The sequence below is a fragment of the Microtus pennsylvanicus genome, chromosome 17 (genome assembly GCF_037038515.1).
Source record: "Microtus pennsylvanicus isolate mMicPen1 chromosome 17, mMicPen1.hap1, whole genome shotgun sequence".
Lineage (NCBI taxonomy): Eukaryota > Metazoa > Chordata > Mammalia > Rodentia > Cricetidae > Microtus > Microtus pennsylvanicus.
In genome coordinates, this window is record NC_134595.1 from 5,414,297 (window position 1) to 5,435,950 (window position 21,654).

The 21,654-nt window shown below is 41.4% G+C and overlaps 1 protein-coding gene across 13 annotated transcripts in view; it reads left to right on the forward strand.

The window, feature by feature from the left end:
- The first annotated feature begins 5,187 nt into the window (after positions 1 to 5,187).
- The window catches only part of Creb1 (cAMP responsive element binding protein 1), a 60,056-nt gene continuing 43,589 nt past the window's right edge, over positions 5,188 to 21,654 (forward strand). For 5 of the 13 annotated variants that reach the window (XR_012908196.1, XR_012908195.1, XM_075951899.1 and 2 more), the window contains exon 1: positions 5,207 to 5,421. The gene's annotated coding sequence lies outside the window, so the exon portion shown is untranslated. Of the gene's footprint in view, positions 5,422 to 21,654 lie in introns of all 13 variants that reach the window. The other 8 variants (XR_012908197.1, XM_075951904.1, XM_075951903.1 and 5 more) reach the window with 5 other exon arrangements.

Below are 21,654 nucleotides of genomic sequence, written 5' to 3' on the forward strand. Positions count from 1 at the left end.
GGCCTACCTACTTTCCTCTCTTTCTTCACCCCCAGTATGGACCCTATCTTCCAATACAGACTGAATTTGAAAAAAATGGAGGTGATGTGAAGGCCTAGAAACACAAATTGTGTGTTTGTACATTTGGCATTCCTGATTTATATCTGTGGTGTACAGATGAAGCTAAGCAGAGTATACATTAGAAAGACTGGGTCTCAAATGCAGATTATGCCCAAAGTACAGAACAATAAGTCCCACTGAGTGAATAGAGACGCATGAGCAATGTGATACAGAGGCTACTAGATGGGACATGACTCAGCTGTTTCACCCCTAGTGAGCTAGTGCAATGCAGGGAGAAGGGCAAAGCAGGCCGGCTGCTAAGACACACTTTAGCATCAGCCAGTGTGCGGAAATGAGGTCTAAATGAAGGCCAGTGTGAAGAAAGGGGAAGGAAGACACAAAAGCAAGCTCCATTACTGCTACAAACACGGCCCCAAAACAACTTGGAGCGGAAAGGGTTTACTTCAGTTCACAAGGCAGGAACTGAAGTAGAGGCCACAGAGGGATGTTGCTTAGTGGCTTGCTCTCCATGGCTTGTTCAGGTTGATTTCCTATACAGTGCGGGGCTACGTGATCAGGGCTGAAACTGTCCACAATGCCCCCATCAATTATTATTCAAGGGAATGCCCCATAGACTGGCCTAGAGGCCAATCTGATGGAGCCAATTTCTCAGTTGAGATTTCCCTGTCCTAGACGATCTCAGCTTGTGTCAAGATGACAAAAAATAATAATGAGCACAGAAAGTAACATAGGACACAGATAGACAATTCTAAGATGTTAGTACCGTATGTGAGGTAACATAGGACACACATGGACAATTCTAAGATGTTAGTACCTTATGTGAGGTAACATCGGACTTGGACAATTCTAAGATGTTAGTACCGTATGTAAGGCCAGAGTAAGAGGATACACTGCTCTTAGTCCATTTCACATTTATCACCTTATTTCATCATCATAACAGTTTTAAGAGGTAGGTGCTATTTTCTTTATTTTACAGATGGGGAAACTGAGTCACACTGAAATCCTACCCACCAAAATGTTGGAGGGTCTTTTGGAGCTGAATGAATCATGAGGAGCCTATATGAATGTCATACCTAGTTTGTTTCTCTGTTGCTCTGATAAAATGCTGACCCAAAGCAATTCAGGCAGGAAAGGCTTTATTTCTTCCTACTCTTCATCAAGGCAAGCTAAGGTAGGAGCCTGGAGGTAGAAACTGAAGCAAAGACAATGCAGAAATGCTGCATACTCGTTTGCTCTGCATGACTTGCTCAGTTTGCTCTCTTTTCTTTTCTTTTCTATTATTTTATTACTTTAAAAAATACCAATCCAAGGCCGGGCGGTGGTGGCGCATGCCTTTAATCCCAGCACTTGGGAGGCAGAGGCAGGGGATCTCTGTGAGTTCGAGACCAGCTTGGTCTACAAGAGCTAGTTCCAGGACAGGCTCCAAAACCACAGAGAAACACTGTCTTGAAAAACCACAAAAAAAAAAAAAAATACCAATCCAAATTCTTACTCCCTCCCTTCCACCCACTCCCTCCCTCCCTCCTCCCTCCAATCCTAAGAGGACAAGGCACCCTGCCCTGTGGCAAGTCCAAGGCCCTTCCTACTACATCTAGGTTGAGCGAGGTTGATCCAAAAAGAATAGGATCCCAAAAAGTCAGTACGTGCAGTAGAGACAAATCCCAGTGCCACTGTCAGTGGCCCCTCAGTCTGCCCCAACTGTCAACCACATTCAGAGGGACCAGTTTGTTCCCATGCTTGTTCACTCCCAGTCCAGTTGGAGTTGGGGAGCTCCCTTTAGCTCAGGCACATTGTCTCAGTGAGTGAACCCCTCATGATCTTGACCTCCTTGCTCATATTCTCACTCCCTCCTCTCTTCAGCTGGACCTTGGACCCAGGACCGTCTGCCCAGGGGTGGTACCCACCACAGTGGGCTGGGCCCTCCATCAATTGTTAATGAAGACTTATGCCCACAGACCAGTCTGATGGAGGCAATGCCTCTGATGAGCTTCTCTTCCCAGGTACGTCTAGGTTTGTACCGTTGATAAAAATAACCAGTATCTATCCTTAAAGATTGATTTAATGTATCTTTGCCTGGTGCCCATGGATGCCAGAAGAGTGAGGAATGGATGAAGTCCTGAGTGAATGTGTATTGTTGATACAATCACAGCCATGTCAAGGATACCAAAGCCTCAGACCCATGGGAATGGCAAGGCCTCCCCTTTGTTTTGAGTATGGATATTGACTAATGAAAGATTGTATTTTAGCTAAGATCAGAATATGCATAAGGTGCCTACTGCAGCTTTCTCATTCCCATGACTACACCCTCAGACTGCTCCTCTACTTTTATGCTATATATAATAAGCATGCTGTTTCCTGTTGTTTGTGGTGCATCTCCACCCAAGGGCAAGGCCTAGCCCATCCCAGCTTTAAGTTACTTGTGCCTGTTTTTTCTTCATTCCTTGTCACTCCATACAGGTCAACTCTTAAAGCCATGCAGGTTAAGGTAGAAAATAGCAACAGATGCTCTGGAACTCGAGTTACAAGCCATTGCAGGCTGCCAAATGGGTGCTGGCAATGAACCTGGTTCCTCTGCAAGTGCTCTTAATCGCTGACCCATCTTTTCTCCCAGTCAGTACCCTTACAAAAGGAACCTGTGAGTTCTTGACCGCTTTTTTACTCTGTGGGACTGCAAGGAGGAAATGGCAGCTTGCATCCTAGAAGACAGACAGGTTCAGAGTCTAGCCATACACATAGTCTGCTCTGACTTCCAGAATCCAGAATTGGGAGAAGCTTGTTCATAAGCTACTAAGTCTAATGTTTTATTACAACATCCCAAATTCACTAAGAGTAGAATTTAAATCCAAAGATGTTATTAAAAAGATAGTCTGCCCCAAAGCCACAGAGAAACCCTGTCTTGAAAAACCAAAAAAAAAAAAAAAAAAAAAAAAAAAGGTCTGGAACCACACAGAAATCAGTTTGTTCAAAAAATATTTAATGAGCACTGTTATATTCTAGACATCATCTTGCTAGGGTGGGGAGGAAGAAAAGCAGGAAGTAAAAAGACGAGGGAATCCTGCCCTGTACACACAAGGAAAACGAACAAATAAATTATAGATATGATGAATCAGAAAAGAAAGTGATCGGTTACGACCTGATAAGAGTATTCTGGGGCAAGGGAATGGCAGGTGCAAATGCCCTGAGGTGAGACCTACCCAAGAAGGAAAAGGGGGAGAAGCGCCTATACAATAGAGGCTAGTTAATATGGCTGGAGAGAGAGAGAGTAAAGGGAACAGCTGGAGAAGGCGGGAGAGACAAGACCAGGTAATGAAGCATTAGCCAGTGTGTACTAAGCAAAATGAAACCGCTGAAGGGCTTCAGGGACAGTGCAAAGTGACACAGGCAGTCTGGAGAACGTGGACAGTGGCTCCGGATGGCGGGAGACGTGGGGAGAGAGGTCACACACCCAAGTTTTCAGGACGCAGACAATCCAGGCAGTCCTCACTTGTGTCAGAAATGTGTTAGGTTTCTGGCGTATCTGAATGGGTGTCTTTACTAAGGACTGTGGGAGGAAGGACAGGAGGGAACCTGACAACTCAAGCTCAGTAGGACCGGCATATGCTGGTCATCCATCCACAGGGAATGGAGCAGAGGGTGCTGAAGGCAAATTCAGAGTTCCAGGGCGAGACCTAATGAAGACCGGAGGATAGGAGAGAAAGCATTTGAAGCCAGCGGAAGAGGATGAAGCCCCCTAGGAAAGGGACTATGGTTGGACTCTCTGGGCTAAGATGATTCCAGCTCAGGAGTTACCTAAGGAGAAGCTAGTCGTTGAAGAGCAGGGGTAAGCTGGAAAGAGAAGAAGGGAGAGTGTATTTGGAAGAGGCCCAGGACGATCTTCTAACAGGAGACTGACTAGACAGACAGGAAGAGGGACTATTCCTATAGTAAGGACAGGTGGAGCTCTGACAAGGACTTTGGGAGGAAGCTTTTTTCTTACATTATTTATTTATTGGCTACATATACTACTGTGTACTATGGCTAAGTGCTGAGGTCAAAGGGCAATTTATGGGAGCTGGTTCTACTATGTGGGTCTGGCAAGCGACCCCAGATTATCAAGCTTGGTGGCAGGGGCCTTTATCCATCTCACCAGACCCAGAAGAATGTTTTTTAAAGAAAGGAAGAGGCATTAGCATGCTTACAGTTCTGGTTAGAAGCAAAAGGAAAGTCGATACTCCATTGCAATGTCCCTGGGAAAACAAGCCGGGATAGGACACAGAACGAAGGCAAACTTCATTACAAAAAGCCAGTAAGGGCCAGAGTCCAGCACGAACAAAATTATATGGAGAAGGCTGAGGGGTTCAACATCATTAACAACAAAAAGTTGGAGAGCTGGTGGTGGGGCAGAGAGCAGTTGCAGTAGCTTTAAGGCTACGGAAGTCACACTGTCAAGTTCTAGAGGTGCAAAGGGTGGAAGCCGCAGCACTGCGCTGCAGCTGCACGCTACCGCGGCAGAAATGGCTGAGAAAAGGCAACACAGGATGTTGTTTGAAAAAAGTCAGGCAGGTAGGGCGAGGGTCTATTACGAGAGTTAACAGCAGTATCGGCCAGAGCAGATCACTTCTCCGGTCTAGGAGGGAGGACAAGGTACCCCCTGGCTTTGGCTGTACACCCAGCGAAGCTGAATCTCAAGTGCCACGTGTTTCGTAGCTTTCATCCCGGTTAAAAAAAAAATCAGTTCGCGCCCCTGAAGGCAGTTTCAGCAGATTCCCCCGGCCGCTGGCCGGCTTCTGCCTGCCCTTCCAGCGCCGGGCCCTCGCGGCAGTCAAAGTTCCCGGGCGGTCTGCTTCCGCCTCAGGATCAGACCGCGTGGGGGTTTCCATCAAGCACCCGCCACCCCGGGAATCCCCCCATCTGGCCACACACGAACCCCGCTTCCTCTAAATCTCCTCAGCCGGCGTTTGAAGCCTCCGCACGCCCGAATGAGGTTTGGACGTTCCTCCCGAGCCGGTCTCAACCCGCCTACACAGACCTTCCACCGTCAATCCCTCGGCTGCGCCCGAAAGGAGCCGAAGGCCTTCGGCAGGTTCCGCCGCCAGCGCGGAGGCGGGGCCTCTCGAGCGGCTCCGGGCCGAGCTCGGCTGTTTCCGTGAGTGGCCGCTGCGCACTCGGCACTGGGCGGCGCTGGCTGGCTCCCTGGCTGCGGCTCCTCAGTCGGCGGCGGCTGCTGCTGCCTGTGGCCCGGGCGGCTGGGAGAAGCGGAGTGTTGGTGAGTGACGCGGCGGAGGTGTAGTTTGACGCGGTGTGTTACGTGGGGGAGAGAATAAAACTCCAGCGAGATCCGGGCCGCGAACGAAAGCAGTGACGGAGGAGCTTGTACCACCGGTAAGAGGAGCAGGAGGAGGAGGCAGGAGCCGGAGAGAGCCGGGGGGACGGAGGGGGGCCGGGGAGGCGCCGGACACCAGCGCTCGGGGCCTTCCCCTCGCAGGAGGGGCCGCGGTAAAGATGGAGCCTCCGCCCGAGCCCCACAACACCGCCGCCGCTCGCAGCGAACAAAGAATAATGGCGGCGGACTGGAGCCAGCGGCGGCCGGGCGGCAGCGACTCTGCCTGCAGCCAGCGGCGGCGCTCATGGCGGGGGGCGGCCGGGGCGGGGTGCGAGCGAGCGGGCGGCCGGCCGCGGAAAGCTGGCGCCCGTGTTCCCGCCGCCGGCCGGGCCGGGCCGGGCCAGGCGCGGAGCCGGAGCCGGAGCGGAGCGAAGCGGAGCCGCCCCGGGGGAGGCCGCCCGCTCGCCGCCCCCCGCTCCCCGTTCGCCGCCGCCCGCCCGCCCGCTCGCTCGCTCGCCTGCCACGGCTGTGTCGGGCTGGCAGCCCGGGCCGCCGCCTGGGTGCCCGTGGGGGGTGGAGGAGGAGGAGGAAGAAGAAGGCGACAGTTGAGGGCAGAGGAGGTGAAGGTGCTGCCGCCTTGGCGGCGGAGCCCGCTCGGCGAGCGGACGAGCCGCAACGTCCGACCTGCTTTCCTCTCCGCTCTTGGTGCAATAAAGTTCGAAACCCAAGGTTTTCTCTGGTGCTGTATTTTGTTCTTGCCCCAGTCCCCTGCTCCCACGCGGTTGGAGAAAATGCTGTTTTCTGCCCTTGGCTACTCGAAGGGAGATTTTTGGCTATTTTCTTCATTCCTCGGTTTTGTAGATGAAGAATTAAAACAAAAAAACAAAAAACTCAGTAGTCATGGAAATGCATTCTTTTGGGAAGGAAAGGGGTGCTAAGAAAACATATTTGTAATAACTTTTTACAGAAACTGTTGGGATCTTGTAAAAGGGAAGCTGGTGTTTGAGAACAGTTTCGGTTTTAACCCTTTTCAATAAGATAATAATCACTTGAGGGCCATCACTCTGAAACTCTTCTAAGAAACGAATATTAGCTGAGGTACTTTTTTGTTTGATATCATTGGGGGGAGGCAGTCTTGCCAAGCTTTGAGTCATCGGATCTCCCCTTAATCTTGCTCACTCCTTGCCGTGTTTCTCACACACTTCTGTCTAAACTTTAATAGAGGATCGAAATAATTCTCACTCTAAAAATAGTCATTATTTGTGTATTGCAGTAGGTAATCCCGGTCTGAGGTTGTGACAATTCAAGCCGGTGGAGGTTGTGATGTATCTTTTTTCCCTTCACCTAGAACATTGGCAAAGGGGACTGTCAAAAAGTCATCGACATATTAAAGATTGAAAGAGATTGCAGTATGACCTATTTAAACCTGCCATATCTTCTCAAAAGTTACAGTGGGATTGTAGCCTCCCCTGGCATCACATCTGCCTTTAAAGATTTATCATAAGATACTTTTGTGCCATCTATTAAAATTTTGTGCACCTACTCATCATTTCCTGACTTCAAAGCAAAGCCCCAAGTAATTATTTTAGTTGCTTTGCTTTAAAAGATGCACAGTTTGTTTTTAAATAACCAGTTGTGATTGCTGCATGCAAGACCTTTGGTTAGGAATAAATGCTGATTGATAGTAGAGTCATTGTGTTTGATTTTTCTGTGTGTCAGTCAGGACTCTGAAACTTTGTTGCATTGTTAGTCTTTAGCACTTCAACAATTTGCTATTGTCAAGAAAATTAAGATGGGGTGAGGAGATGTTTCCGTAGGATTAAGAAGACAGTTCTGTTTCCACACGGAAGAATTTACACATGGTAATGATGTTGGTAAAGTAGTTTTTACAAACGATTCTTTTACAAACCAATAGAGATGATACATGAAAATGAGTCTTTCCTTCTAAGAATAAGATTTTTCCTGGTGTGTCCTTTCGTCAATCTTGACCAAAAGATATTTTAAATTTTATTTTTGGAGAATCAGATTGACTGAGGAGTTGCATTGGAAACTTGGGACACTTTTTGTCTGCTTTAGTTTTCAAGCATTCACCTGGAACCTAGCCTGCATTGTAATTCTCCTGGCTCGTAGGGGCCAGGAAAAATCAAGCTGTGCCTTCTTCCTCTCATCCATTCATTCACTTACTTTTTATTTGTTTATTCATGGACATGTGCATGTAGGAACTAATGAATTAGCCTGGCAAAGGTGGCACACACGTTTAATCCCAGCACTCTCCGAGGCAGAGACTGGTAGATCTATGAGTTCAAGGCCAGCCTGGTACACCAAGCGAGGGAGTTCCAGGACAGGCTCCAAAGCTTGTCTACAGAGAAACCCTGTCTCTGAAAACCAAAAAGCAAGCTAATGAATTATTTTTTGAAAGAATGTATCTAGTGGATACTAAAGGAACATTTCTTCTGGAGTTTGAAACTAGTGTTAGCCACTTTTGAATGAAACTTCACTCAAGAGCCTGAAGAAACAGAAACCCAATCCATAAATTTCCTTTTTCCACTTTTAGAAGCTAATGTATCAGCTCTAAATTAGCAATTTTTATTTTCTTAGAAAAGTAAAAGTGTCTCTCCTAAGGCATTGTTTTTGTTTGTTGTGAGTAGTTGTGGAAAATCAATTATGTTTTAAATATCATCTCATATGCCCTTTTTAATCAGAGAATATTATTTGTGACAATGCTTACACTGGGTCACTGAAAAGTAAAATGTTAGTTCCATAAACAGGTAGATTGGCAGTTGCAGCCATATAAACTGCAGTCATATATTCATATAACCATCTTTCTTGCTGTGTTACTTCCAGAACTAACTTTTGTATTTTGAATAGTTAGAGCTCAAATCTGAGCTTAAGACTATAGCAAATATCAGAAATAGATAATTACACCAATTCCCTGTGCATGTGTGAACTTGACTATACAGTTGTAACACTTGACAGTAGTCCATGGTGATTTGAATATTTAACACATGCCGTGACACACATATCATGAGATGTGTCTATTTGTTGTGGAAAAATTACAAGTTGGGTTTGAATCCCAACATTGCCAGTCCTGTCGTGTGCCTACACTTGGTAATTTTGTGGCCAGGGGAAAGTGTCTACTTTCTCTGCCTCAGTTTCCTCATTTGTACAATTAGAATAATAGCATATTCTTTTGGTATTTTTAGATAAATAGAAAGGGCTTTTCCTTCAGCAAATTGTAATGTTCATCTTAGCCTTAACTTCTACCTTTGGGGCCTTTCACGGGTGTCTTAATTTCTCCAGGCTTACTGTGTTTAATACACTGGGCCAGAAAGTCCCACAAATCCAATGAGGAATTTCATTCTTTACTCTCAAGAAACTGCTGGGAACAGTTATTTATCATTAGAAAATAATCAAAGAAAAGAGAGCACTCTTTTTTTTTTAATGAGAAGAGACCTCTTTCTTTCTTTTCCTTCCTTCCTTCCTTTCTTTCTTTCTTTCTTTCTTTCTTTCTTTCTTTCTTTCTTTCTTTCTTTCTTTCTTTCTTTCATGTATACAATTTTCTGTCTGTGTGTGCCTGCTGGCCAGAAGAGGGCACCAGACCTCATTACAGATGGTTGTGAGCCACCATGTGGTTGCTGGGAATTGAACTCAGGACCTTTGGAAGAGCAGGCAATGCTCTTAACCTCTGAGCCATCTCTCCAGCCCCCAAGAGAGCACTCTTGGTGAAGTAAAAAGCAGTCCTTTTTTTGTATTTTCAGTTTTGTTTTTTAAATTAGTTATTCAGATGGTTATAGTACAGAACACAAAGTTTAGCAAAAATAGCCCATGTGTCTTAAGAAGCACTCTCCATACACAAGTAAATGTGTGTGTCTTCTTCACACAGGTAGTAGTACGTACGTTATACAGACCTGTCCGTCCCTATGACACTCATTGCCTAGGCTAATATAAATGACTTTGCAATTGGTTTGTATAAGCACTTAAAGACCGTTTAAAAAGATCTTTAAATTTTATGTATGCATGTATGTGTATGGTTGATTGTATGAATGGGCACTGTGTGTGTGCAGGAGCCTGAGATGGTCAGAAGAGAACATCAGATTGATCCCCTGGAACTGGAGTTTCTTGTGAGACACCATGTGGATGCTGGAACCAAACCTGGGTCCTCGTCAAGAACAGTAAATGCTCTTAAAAACTCATCTCTTCAGCCTGGGTCCTTTTATGAAAGTATTTTTTAAGTATGGGTATGCTTAAATCTATTAACCTTTAGGTGAGCTGATTCTGTTTCTAGACCATACATGACCTTGTACATTGTAACGGCCACCAAGCTTGGTAGTAGTAGTGCACACCTTTAATCCCTGCACCCAGGTGGCTACCCAGCTGGATCTCTGAATTCAAGGCCAACCTGGTCTACAAGTAAATTGTAGGCAGGGCTTCATAGTGAAACCTGGTCTCAAACAAAAACTTTATTTAAGCAAGAATTATTTGAGTGAAAAATAGTGGGGTAGTTTGTGAGAGGAAGTGACATTTAAACTGCCTTATCTCTCAGCTCCACTTTATAAAAGCCTTTAGTTAAAGATTAAGATGTATACAGGGACAAGCAGATGTGTAATAAATTCAAGCCGGGCAGTGGTGGCGCACGCCTTTAATCCCAACACTCTGGGAGTTCGAGGCCAGCCTGGTCTACAAGAGCTAGTTCTGGGACAGGCACCAAAGCTACAGAGAAACGCTGTCTCGAAAAACAAAAACAAATAAACAAAAAAAGTTGATTCAAAAGGTGAGTGTAATCTGACTTTGACTTTGTTTCATTAAAATTCTTACCATCCTGACCTTTCAGTTATTATTTTAATCAAAAAAGTATTGGCAGTTTTCTCTATTGATAAATAAGAATGTTTCATTTAGTGTTTTTGTTTTGTTTGGAAGGCAGGGTGATTCTTTTATATTTATTTTGGTTGTCTGAGAGAGGGTCTTGTGTGTAGTCTAGATTATGCTAGAACTCACTATGTAGCCCAGGCTGGTCTCGGACTTGAAATCATCTGCCTCTTTAATTTCTTAGTTGTAATTAGTATTTCTTGCTTAAATAGAAAATGAATAGTTTGATGCACAGCTGTTTCCTGAGAACCACTCTGTCCCCGTCCCCCCCCCCTTTTGAAAGTCCCTAGTTGGTTAGCTGGACTAAGTAAAATACATTTCAGCCTCAGCAGAAAACGAGTCTTAGTGTCTTTTTGTTTCCTTCTTGGCTCCTAAGAGCAGCATTAAGCTATACTGCATTTTATGTGTTCATGTGACAGATTTTCTAGACAGCGCATCCCACTTCTTTCTTTAGTTATTAAGTAAACCTGTCATGATAGACTTCATTGTTTGTAGATATAAGTTGAGAACGAAAGTGTTGTGGCCATACAGCCTACAGTTTTATAAAGGCTGTTACTGTCACTTTGAGGTTTCCTTAGTATTATAAAATATTAACATGCTATTTTTACCTGCTGCATGATTAAGGTGTGCCCAGAGCATTTATACAGATTTGGTGATGAGAACAGGTAGAGAGTTGAAGGTTCTAAAGGCAGATGACTTCCGAGTATTTGCAAACTATCAGTAAGGCAAATGTTTCCTCAGTGTGTTTGAGTTGTTCCCTGGGGTAGAATCAGCTCAATGATACATAAAAACTGATAACATGAAATGGCTATTTTGTTAGTTCTTCCTTCATTTTAATGTTTCGTTAGAATCATTGTTATTGGTGGTGTTCTGTTTGTGTTTGTTTTGTTCTTGAGTCGTGTTCTCTGTAGCCCTGACTGTCCTGGAACTTGTACTGTAGAGCATGCTAGCCTTGAACTCTGCTTCCCAAATGTAGGGACTAAAGGCATGACAGTTTTAGAATTGTTGTTTTAAAATAAGTGTAAGCTTATTACATCTATAAATGTAGTTTTTTTAAATTATGAATAAAGGTAGCCATTTAGTTTTTTCCAAAATTCATTTCTTCCCTTAATTTGTACACACTCTTAAGTTCTAATTTTTTTGTTTTATGTTCTTCTCCTAATTCTTTCAAAGACATTGAAAATATATTTTATTATATTTTGCCTAGATATTTGATTATCTATTGAATTACATCTTTCATATTCTCATTCATTTTAGCAGATAAATAAAAAGTGGTACCTCCCATAATACATACTTATCTATAACTTATTCACAAATTAGACATTCTAGCCATGAAACATTATCCAGAACTACGAAGCTCTAGCGGCTGTTTACCCAAATCTCCAGACAGTAGTTAGGACTGGCCGTGTAACTCCATGAGAGCACTTGCCTGTCATGAATAGGTTTCATGTAGACAAATCAAAGCAGGGTTTGGGGAAGAGGTCATCTAGGGGATTTACAGATTTTTTTGTCCTGAAAGGAGAAAAGATTGATTCTTGGTTGAAGAACAGTAAATTAAAAGCTGGGCAGTGGTGGTGCACGCCTTTAATCCCAGCACTCTGGAGGCAGAGGCAGGTGGATCTCTTGTGAGTTCAAAGCCAGCCTGGACTACAGAGTGAATACCAGGACAGGCTCCAAAGCTATAGAGAAACCCTGTCTCTGAAACCAAAACAACAACAAAAAAAGAAAGAGTAAGTTGATTGGGAATAGCTTAGTAATGACCTTGATGCAGGAGTCAAGGGTAGATCAGAAAGTAACCAGCCAGCAATGATGGAAGCTTTCTTTCCTGAACATTAATGGATCTTTGAAACTAGGATTTGTTTAATGAGTTTCAGTTGTATCCTAATAACCTGGTTATTTGCTTGTGAGGTTCTGGTTGCAGTTATGATGTAGATGTAACAGACAATGTTTCATTTAACCAGGATTTAATAAAACATTATTGAGAGATTTACCCCTGCTTGCCTTAACAATGACAGGAAGAAACATGGAGGCATCCTATTTTTCATCACAAAGTGATAATTATTGCTTATTTAAAAGCATTTATATTCTTAGGCTTTTCTTTTTTGTGATTTATTTGGAGACAAAAGTCTCCCCTTCTCACTTGGCTGGCCTGGAATTCACTTTGTAGACAAGGTTGGCATTGGATCTAGAGATCTACCTACCTCTGCCTCCTGTGCTGCTGCCAGGATCGAAGGCATGCCCCACCACTAACAGCCATTATTACTCTTAAAGAGGTTTCTTGATTCAGTAGAAGCAGTATAGTTCACTGCAAATAACAATAGTAATATTCTGCTGTTATGTGTTGCTATTTATCAACCTAATTGTGCTGATCATCAATTCGTAGTTGGTAGAATAATCACAGGGAAATGTGTTCAGGTACTTAAGAAAATAATTCCTGGATAGCAAGTGAAGATTGTTCAGGTGCTGTAAGTAGAATGTACATATTCTGTCTCTCACCCACAAAGAGCTTGAAGTGCACACTGTGGGGGATGGTGGTACAAGGACACCTCACTGTTGTCATGAAGAACTACAGAGTTTTGAAAATTCATGTGGCAAGTTTTGGTGGGCAGGCACCATTTCAGTGGAATATTGAAGAATTTGTATAGGTGGAAGTGTATATTCTAGGCAGTAAAATATACTACAAAATGAGGACAGTGGTGTTCAGTGAACTTGCTATATATACAAATTGGTGAAGAGAGTGTTAGGTCACTGTGGATTGACAGTATAAGGAATCCTGAATATGAGGCACAAGTTTAAGTTTTATATAAGAAACAAGAAAGATATATATTCAGATAGAAAATGCATTGAATTATCTTAAAATGTAGATTTCTTGACCTTCAGTGTATTGTAAAAGACATTATAGCATCTCTATCAGCTTTATTGAAATGTTATTTACTATATATAATCCACCTGTTTGATAGATATAATTCAGTAGTTTTTAATGTTGTTACCAAATTGTGCATCTGTTGTCACAGTCAGCCCTGGAACATACTCATTACTTCAGAAAAAAACCATCACCCTCTAAAGTCCCTACACAGCAGCCCTAGACAACTGCTAATCTGCTCTGTGCTTTATAAATTATCTGTTTTGGACATTACATATGAATGAAATCATTTGATGCATTCTTAATAGTGGCGAGCTTCTTAGCATAATATTTTCAAAGTTCACCCATATAGTATTTATCAGTATTAATTTTTGTTGCCAAATAATAGTCTATATTATACTCATTATTTTACTCATTAGTTCTTGGACACTTTGACTAAATGATACAATGTAGACATAGTTTCATTATCTTGCCTAGATATCAAGGAAAGTGTTGGACCTTATGTCAGTTCAGTTGCAGCTGTTTGAGGAACTGTCAGGACATTTTCAAAGGCTACCGCACATATTCTATATTCCCACTAGCAGTGTATGAGGACCATAATGTCTCCATGTCCGTATTAACATTTGCTATTCTATTTCTCCATTATATTCATTCTTGTGGGTGCCAAGAAAGCTATGTCATTATGGTTTTGATTTTTATTTCCCTAATGGTCTTAGACATCATTTCATATGTGTTTATTGGTCCTTTATGTATCTTTGAGAAGTATCTATTTAGATCCTTTGCCTGTTTTCAAAGTGAATTATTAATCTAGGTATAAGTGCCTTACCAGGTACATGATTTACATTTTCCTCTCTCAGTCTATTGATTGTCATCTCTCTCTCTCTCTCTCTCTCTCTCTCTCTCTCTCTCTCTCTCTCTCTCTCTTTCTTTCTTTCTTTCTCCTTTGTCTTTTCAAGACAAGGGTCTTACTATAGCTCTGGCTGTCCTGGAACTCACTATGTGCTGGTCTCAGATTTATAATACCTACCTTTCCTGTGCCTCCCTAGTGCTGGGATTAGAGGTGTGTGCTGCTACACCCTACTCTATCGCTTTCTTGATGTTATTATTTGAGGCATGGATAGTTTCATTTTTATTTCTAGTTCATCAGTTTTTTTCTTCTGTTGCTTGTGCCTTTAGAATCTTTGCCTTGTTTTTTCAAGATGGAGTTTCTCTGGCTGTCCTGGAGAACTGCGTTTGTAGACCAGACTGGCCTCAAACTCAGAGATCCATCCACCTGTCTCTGTTTTCCAAGTGCTGGGATTAAAGGTGTGTGCCACCACCACCTCGCTGAATATTTTTCCTTTTTTTTTCTTTTAATTGTCTTATTTTCCAAATAACTCTGAAAGCCCAACAAGCAATACCATTTGTTTAATGAAAAGCAATTGAAGTCTCTAATGTATGTGGAGCTATGTTCTGCCTGCTGCTCTTCTTCATTGGTCTATGTCCATATACCTTTTTTGGAGTGATTGGTGAAAGAAAACAAAGAATCAAGAAGTGACAATTTTGAACATGACATAATAATTGGCTACTTTCTGAGTGAATTTATGGTGTCAGCTTGGATTAGTGTATTTACTTAATTGTTCTATTTGGGAAATTCACTTTTAAGCTTACACGAGGTGAGTGATACTGCGTTTGTTTTCTTTTAGAAATACTGAACTGTCCTTTGAAGTGTAAAGGATGAACTCACTGTCATAGGAAAGCATTTTATTTTTGTAGCATTATCTCTCTGGAAGAAGATTTCAAAGCTTTTATTTTATTAATAACTACTAAAGTTTGTCTCTAAGAAATTTCAGTTTTAATTTATAAATAGATGACTTGGAGTAAAACATTCTAGCATAGGTCATCGAAAAATGAATAATTTTTTATTTCATTCCTCAGATCTGTATCAATAAAGAGCTAACAATAAGTGCCAGGTCATATAATCCCTCCCCAATTTCTTTTATCCCAGTCATCATTTCCAAATGGAAGTTTGCGGTTTTAAATAGCTAATTAAATAGTAATATTTGTTTAGAGGGAATATTTATAAGGAGCTAGGCCATAAGTTTGCTTTATACTTGTCTCTTTTAGCAGAATTTCTCTGTGTAGCCCTGGCTGGCCTGGAACTTGCTCAGTAGACCAGGCTGGTCTTGGACTCAGAGATCCACCTGCTTCTGCACAACCACACCCGAGTACTGAGATTAAAAGTGTGCACCACCAGGCTCAGTTTAATTGCAGATTTTTTTATCGTTTTTTTTAACTTAAAGAGGAAATTTATTTTTTGTGATTTAAGGTGATTTGTACTTTGAGTTTTTATTAATTTTGATGTTTTATATAGTGTCTTCCTTTAAAGAATAGTATTGAAGTTGTGTTAATCAAAATAATAATGAAAAAGTATGTCTACCTGGAAAGTTGGGCTTGATGTCGATTATTTCAAGACTAAAGATAAAAATACTGAACTTCAGATGTCTACTCAAAACCATACATAAAGAAAATTCCCTGTATAATAATACTATAATGGTGAATGCATGTCATATTTGTCCACATTCACAGTGTGTTACACCAAAAATAAACCCAAATGTAAAAAATAAATACATACAATACAAATACATAAAATTTGTGCCATTGTATACAAGCCATTTGTCAGCTTCACAGAATATCCGTGTCTGCTTTAAATATAGTCTGCTAGAGCTTTGGGTTTTGTTTTGTTTTTTGGGTTTTTTGTTTTTTATTTTTTTCATTTGCTGACGGACTGGTAAGCAACATATAATTAAAGTGATTCGCATATTTCTTTATATTCTGTAGGGTTTCAATGTTGACTATGTTTACAGTTCTCCACTTTTATAATACTGGTGACTGAGAGGGTAGCCCTGAAGCTTGTAAATTCCTTACAGACCTCAGCATCTCTACCTGTCTGTGACCCATGCCCTAGCAGCAGTCTAACCTTAGGGGACTGAATTTCCATTGTCCGTTTCTGACTTGTAAACATTTCTCCAAGAAAAGCATTTCAAGACCTACTTCAAAACACTGCTTCTTCAACTTACAGACCTCTTAAAAGCACGTGGACAGTCAGTGTCCATTGAATGTAGTGGCCTCACACAACCACATCGAATAGAATACTGAACATTTAACTTCCGGTCATAACTTTGGGGTCTTTACAGTTTGGGAACGGAATTAGTTTATAAACCAGAACTTCAAATGTAAAGACTGCTTCACTCTTTCAATATGGAAACACTTTTATAAAAGTATTTACTTTTTGAAGGTGTATAAGAAGGTGTTTCTAAGAAGCGAGCTTCCTAGTCCGTCTGGTGGCACTTTCCTTTAGACGTTACCTAAAGGGTCAGCTTCATGAAAAGCTGTATGAGATGAGTGTTTGCAAATGAAGTTCACTGGGAAGAGGTGGGATGAAAATGTTGCCCTGGGAAACCAGGCCAGTGAGATGGTTCAGGAGTAAAGGTACCTGCTGCGACGCCTGACGACCTGAGTTCAGTCGCAGTGGCCGACTAACAGAAGGTGAGAATCCACTATAGAGTTGCCCTCTGACTGCATTCTTGCACATGTACATGGTGAATAAATGTTTTACATGGTGAATAAATGTTTTTTTAATTCACTAATGCCATCATTTGAAAAGAAACCAAGCCCTTAGCATGTCACATGCTGCATAGTTGCAGCTGCCTGCCAGGCAGCACTGTCTGTTGTTGCCCAGACAAGGAAGCTTGTTCTCAGAGCCGCGTTGAGGCTCACCTGAAAGAAAATGAGAAAGCAAGATGAGAAACTTGGAGTTTTCAACTTTCTTCTTGAGAAGAACTATATACTAGATATTCATAAATGACCGCTATAAGTTACACAGTGTTTACACAAATCACATAACACTTCCCTAGTTCACTCTTGCTGAATACTCACTTTGAGAACTCTTTTTCCTAAGCTAGGAAACTTTTTAAGACTGGCACTCCCATAGCATGGTAATTACAAAACTGCAGTAAGCCATAAATACTGAAATTAAAATTCTTCTGAGTTAAGCAAATAAATCGGGATTTATTAAGTAGTATTGCAGTGTTGCTGTCTGCCGTGCCCACGTGGAGTGGTGGTTAGGTTATGCTGGTGTTCACTGTTGCTACAGATTGTCTTTGAAGTATGGAAAGTAAAGCCTTTCTAGAATTTATTCAAGGATTTACCGGTGTGATGTGGTGTGTGTGTGTGTGCCGTGTGTTTTTGGGTACCTGCAGCAGCCAGGCGAGTGTGTCTCATTTCCTAGAACAGGAGTTAAAAGCAGTTGTAAAGGGGCTGGAGAGATGGCTCAGAGGTTAAGAGCATTGCCTGCTCTTCCAAAGGTCCTGAGTTCAATTCCCAGCAACCACATGGTGGCTCACAACCATCTGTAATGAGGTCTGGTGCCCTCTTCTGGCCGGCAGACATACACACAGACAGACTATTGTATACATAATAAATAAATATTTTAAAAAAAAAAAGCAGTTGTAAACCATCTGATATGTTGGGAGTAGCTAATGCTGACCATGGAAGAGTAAGCAAACACTTTTAACTGATGAGCTCTCTCTCCAGCCCCTAGAATTAATTTAAGTCAGTACGTTACAATCGCCTTCATGTTACATCTTTTTTTGTCTTCTGTTATCTAGAGAAGAGATTTAAGTATAGATTTATTTTCTGTTTAAAAAAGACCTTGTTTTGAAGGGCTCAGATATTTTGAGAACAGATTTAATCAACTTGGTGTAGGTAGGTATTTATTTTAGTTATCTCATTGCCTGTCTTCACTCATTATCGAATCTCGGCTTTAGACAGTTGGGGTTAATGAGTATTGAGTAAGGTATGTGTCTAAAATGGTGTGCATATGATGACTGAATATGATTTTTTCTTACCTAGTTTCAGTGAAGGGATGCTGTATTTACCAGGAAACTAGTAGTCTCAGAAACTTGGAACATTGCTCAGTTTTGAGTATTGACTACATACATTTCAATTCTGGTAGACTAGACATATCAAAGCAGACAAATAGCGAATGTTTTGAGGTGACAGCCAGGAAGAACTTTACAGGGGTAAAGCACTTCAGAGGAGTGCAGGCAGTACCAATGGCTATTGACTGTGAGAAACCTCTGTCATACAGAAGCTGGACTTCTTACCTTTTTCAGTAACACTTCAGGAAGAAGCACTTATCAGAGGTGGAAGGACAGGTTGGCAAGACTTTTAATTTTAAATTCTTTGAAAAACTAAAACAAGTACAAAACACCTAGAAATTACTGTATCCCTTGGTGGGTATACTTTTGCAAAACATTTTTAATTAATGTATTTATAACAATAGAATTGTAAGATTTATTTTAAAGATCTTTCTCTCTCTGTCTCTGTGTGTGTGTGTATGTGTGTGTGTGGGGGGGGGGTGCATGTAAGTGCAGGTGCATGCTGAGGCCAGACGTGTCAGATCCTAGAGCTAGATAGAACTAGAGCCGAGCGTGAGCTGATGGAAGGCAAGTGCAGGCCTCTGAATGAGCAGTGCACACTCTTAGATGCTGAGTCATCTCTAGCCCTAGACAGTTTTAAAATTGCCCCAATACGCCTTTTCCTCAAGTTGCCCTGGAAACCTCAGAGTTCTGTTTATGTGGTTCCCTTAAATCCCTTGAATTTTAGGAGATGAAAAAGAGTTCATGAGCTTGTTCTTCTGCTGGGGAATCTTTCCTTGTTTTAATTGAGGTCCTTTCCATCTTAAACAGCATATGTTCCATTAGTTAGAAGTTCATTTCTTTGAACTTTTACCTCTCATCTTGAAAAGAATTAAATTTGTGAATTTAGAGGCTTAAATAGCCATGTTATGAGGATGGATTTGCTCTCTTTTTTTTAAAGATTTACTTTATTTTAAAAACATGCCTGCATATGTGAGACAAACGTGTCAGTGCAGGCGCTAGCAGAAGCCAGGAGACAGCCTTGCATCACCTGACGCTGGAGATACAGGTTATTGTGAGCTGCCTGATGTGGGTGCTAGCAACCAGATAGGGCTCTGCAGGAGCTGTCAGTATGTACTCGGCACTACTCAACCACCTACAGCCCCCTGAAAACAGATTTGCTTTCCAAAACAGACTATTGAGGATTTAAAGAATTGGGGTTGTTAGGAAGATGAGAATAAAAATGAAGAAAAAGTGAAGGTTCACAGCCTCCTTTTCCCTAGTGATTGTAAACGTGGCGGTTTGGCGTGGATGAGCTTTCATTTGTGTTAACTTGGTGTAGACAGACAGGTATTGCTGCCGAAGTTATTTCTGATACAGCACATTTCTGTGTAGGTGCCGCTTAGAAGAATTAAATGCTTCTTGTTAGGACAGGTTCAGTGGTCAGCCTTCGTAATACTGAAGAATATACCACAATATACCCAAAATACTGCCACTATTTTTACTGGTCTGGTATTCCTGCACACTTCTACCATCTGCTGGGGTAGATATTTTATTTGCCTGCTCTCTTGCCCTGCTTCTGCACAGTAGAATATAAACTCTATGAGGAAAAGTTGTCTAAAATTTCATTCTTTTGTTTTCTCTTAGTAGTTTGATCAATGCTCAGCACAGTCAGATACAATGTTTTCATATAAGAATAATGTATATAATGTAAATTGATAAAATTTAAGGCTATTTTTAATAAAGTATGTATCACTAAAGGGAATTATTTTGTTGTGAGTTAGCCCGTTGCACTTTAAAGAGTTACGATTTTAAAAAATAGCACTGTCCTTGTGATGGGGTAGCAGTGATGGCAGTCAGAGGATGACTGTGGAGTCGAATTTTTGTTTGTTTGGTTGGTTTTGTTGTTGTTGTTTTTCCTACCTTTGAGAGGGCTTCCAGGGATCAAACTAAGGTTGCCAGGCTTGCATGGCAAGCCGCTTTCCCTGCTTTGTCTCCACCCCAGGCTAATTTTTATATTCTTTCTTGTTCAGGACCCCACAAATTGTTTCTGATAGGTTAATCTGTGTCTGGATATGACAGTTGGGTTGATGAAAATCTGAAGATTCTACACATGTTGCTACACAGTCTGTTCTTCCCATACTAGAGGACATAAATGGTACAGGTTTTGAAGTGGGACGTGAATAATCCTGTCAGCTCAGTCCAGCTGGCAGATTGCTGTTGTGTCGCCTTCAGGGTGAAAATCAGAAGAAGAACCAAGAACCTTCTCATCTGCATGAAAATTCTTACCAGCACTGTTTCCTTATGAAAGACACAATTTTGCTGTTGCCAATTGGGTTGGTATCTGTTTAAGCTAAAAGTTAACAGTTTAAGCTTGATCCCTGCCCTGAGTAAGGGCAGGTAGCCATCTGCATGAAGTGATAATAAAATACTAGCAGTTTAGTTGGGGGCTTGTAGCCCTTGGAAAAACCATAACTTCAATGAGAAAATATTATCTAATTAGAGTGGGGAAATAAGAAAATCATAGCCCTGTTTTGAGTGTCTGTGGCTGTAACTACTTAAATTTTCTGTTCTTTTATTATGATTTAGTACTGAATGCTATTTTCTAAACCAAAATCTCAAAAGAAGCCTTATTCTTTAGGGTTTTTTTTTGTTGTTGTTGTTGTTTTTAAAAATGAAGTAGTCTCAGTGTGTTGTAAATAGAAACAAGAAATGTGACCCATGTGCAGATTGCCTTTGATAAGTGGTAGAGTGAAACTGTGTGGTTGGCAGCGTAGCTGTAGAAGTACGTACGGCTTGGAATGAAGTCTTTATAGATGATTGTGTACATTTTATCTGCAAAGGGAGCATTATAGTATTCATTTGTTGCTCCTGAAATGAGTTCTTTGTTCCACATGTCATTTCCTCCAGGTCAGAAGTATAGATAAATTTTGGATAGCTAAATTGTTTTAATTGTTTTATTTTTACATACTATATTTTTTTAAAAAAAATTTAGAGTATAACTGTTATGATAATTTAAAGTTTCATGAGGGAATAATGACCAGGTTATTTCAGGTTTTTTTCCTCCATTTGTAAATAGAGCAAACAGTCAGTCAAAATGGTAATTTTAATGTGAGATTTGAGAAGATGTCAGTGGGTATCTCCAAATCACTATTGAAATATAGTTTTAGTCAATAGCTCAGAAATGTTACTCATGACGTTTGATGTTGATATTTTTTCTTTAAACTGTGCAAACACTCTTGACTCTTTAGAAGGAAAAAAATCTCCAACCAGTACTGATAGTAAAGTATGTAAAAAGAATACCAGACACTTGTCATCCTATAAAAGCCCTGTAGTTGCCACTTCCGGCTGAGCGTTTCGTTTCTCACACTCTTTCCGTGGATGCAGCGTGACATCTATGGTTTTCCATTTTGTCTGTGTGTGTGCTTTTAACGTAAATGAGATTCCTTTCCATTTAATGTCATTATGTTGTAGACAGTTCTCTTTTTACTAAAGTAATTCTTTTCATAGGTCTCTTAAAGATGATTTTATGATCTTAAAACAAATTCTACATCAAATACCTTTTAACTGCATTTTTGTAAAAGTTTCATACTGACTCAGTTTTCCAACTTTGATGATTTTGTGGTGCTCATGGCAGTTATTTTCCCAGTGTCTTGGCGGCT